Source organism: Schistocerca serialis, chromosome 8 (assembly GCF_023864345.2).
Source record: "Schistocerca serialis cubense isolate TAMUIC-IGC-003099 chromosome 8, iqSchSeri2.2, whole genome shotgun sequence".
NCBI classification, from domain to species: Eukaryota; Metazoa; Arthropoda; class Insecta; order Orthoptera; family Acrididae; genus Schistocerca; species Schistocerca serialis.
Window position 1 is genome coordinate 151,770,747 of NC_064645.1, and position 2,288 is coordinate 151,773,034.

The window sequence follows — 2,288 nt, forward strand, 5'->3', positions numbered from 1 at the left end:
GCCAGAACCTTAACGATGCTTATGCCTATCCTCAAATTCCGATGCAGTCCAACATAGCGTCACTGTGACATCCAAATGTCCCACAAATCGGGAAGTTGCACGACTCGATCACCTGGCCAAATTGAGACCCACAGTCTCCTTTCAGACCCTATCAAGTGCTGATAACGCGATCTCATATGAGTACCGGCACCTCGGTGTCCTTCATACTTATCACTCGATACCTCACGCTGCTCACGCCGTTTATATTCCCTATTAGACCTGCTAACAACAGTAGAAACTAGATAGACTAATGCGTTCTGATTGTAGTTATACCTCTCACAGACAATTGTAACACCAGTCGTCTGCATACACGCCGAAGGTGAGTACTTGTACAAAGCTACAGTGACGTCCAATTCTGTCTTCAGGATAATTCACATTTTTGTGAGGCAGTGTACATCCAAGATACATATACTACCGGCCATTAAAATTGCTACACCAAGAAGAAACGCAGATGAAAACGGGTATTCATTGGACAAATATATTATACTAGAACTGACATGTGATTACATTTTCGCGCAATTTGGGTGAATAGTTGTTGATAAATCACTACCCAGAACAACCACCTCTGGCCGTAATAACGGCCTTGATACGCTTGGGCATTGAGTCAAACAGAGCTTGAATGGCGTGTACAGGTATAGCTGCCCATGCAGCTTCAACACGATACCACAATTCATCACGAGTAGTGACTGGCGTATTGTGGTGAGGCAGTTGCTCGGCCACAATTGACCAGACGTTTTCAATTGGTGAGAGATCTGGAGGATGTGCTGGCAAGGGCGCCAGTAGAACATTTTATGTATCCAGAAAGGCCCGTACAGGACCTGCAAAATGCGGTCGTGCATTATCATGCTGAAATGTAGGGTTTCGCAGGGATCGAATGAAGGGTAGAGCCACGGTCGTAACACATCTGAAATGTAACGTCCACTGTTAAAAGTGCCGTCAATGCGAACAAGAAGTGACGAGGACGTGTAACCAATGGCGCCCCGTACCATCACGCCAGGTGGTACGCTAGTATGGCGATGACGAATACACGCTTCCAAAGTGCGATCACCGCGATGTCGCCAAACACGGAAGCGACCATCATGATGATGTAAACAGAACCTGGATTCATCCGAAAAAATGTCGTTTTGCCATTCGTGCACCCAGGTTCGTCGTTGAGTACACCATCGCAGGCGCTCCTGTCTGTGATGCAGCGTCAAGGGTAACCGCAGCCACGATCTCCGAGATGATATTCCATGTTGCTGCAAACGTCGTCGAACTGTTAGTGCAGATGGTTTTATGCGTCATCCCGACTGCTAGTGATACGAGGCCGTTGGGATCCAGCACGGCGTTCCGTATTACCCTCCTGAACCCACCGATTCCATATTCTGCTAACAGTCATTGGATCTCGACCAACGCGAGCAGCAATGTCGCGATACAATAAACTGCAATCGCCATAGGCTAACCTTTATCAAAGTCGGAAACGTGATGGTACGCATTTCTCCTCTTTACACGAGGCATCACAACAACGTTTCACCAGGCAACGCCGGTCAACTACTGTTTGTGTATGAGAAATCGGTTGGAAACTTTCCTCCTGTCAGCACGTTGTAGGTGTCGCCACCGGCGCAAACCTTGTGTGTATGCTCTGAAAAGCTAATCATTTGCATATCACAGTATCGTCTTCCTGTCGGTTAAATTTCGCGCCTGTAGCACGTAATCTTCTAGGTGTAGCAATTTAATGGCCAGTACTGTCCGTATCTTAGCAAACATTGGTGGTGTACATGTTGGACACTGGTGTGGTCTATGTTCTGCAGTAGCGGTGGGTCTTGGAAAGAACTGGGTGTCTGCCACGGTGTCGGTCTCTTGATGGACATAGATCAGTCACCATTTCCCACAGCGTGGGCGTGCTTCCGATTACTGGACAAATAACAGATGCACATATGTTTGGAAGGCATTGAAAATAATTGTTGTGGACTATCAGTTAATACGTGTAGTAGGAAATATTTTTCTCATAGATTACACTCTGACAGTTATTCATTCGACCAACTTCTGATACACCGCACCATAACGCGAGGAAATGCATCAAAGGGAACTGATTCCATTTAAGTTGTTGAAGCGAAACTCGGCTTTCAGCTGGTGGAAAAGCCGTGTTTCGAGGAAAGCGGTGACATGGACGGCTTCATATTTCCACATCAAATTATGAACTCTGTTTGGCGAGTCTCTCGTTCCCAAGAGCGGTAGGAAGCATTGGTTTACACTCTTGCTCCTGCATT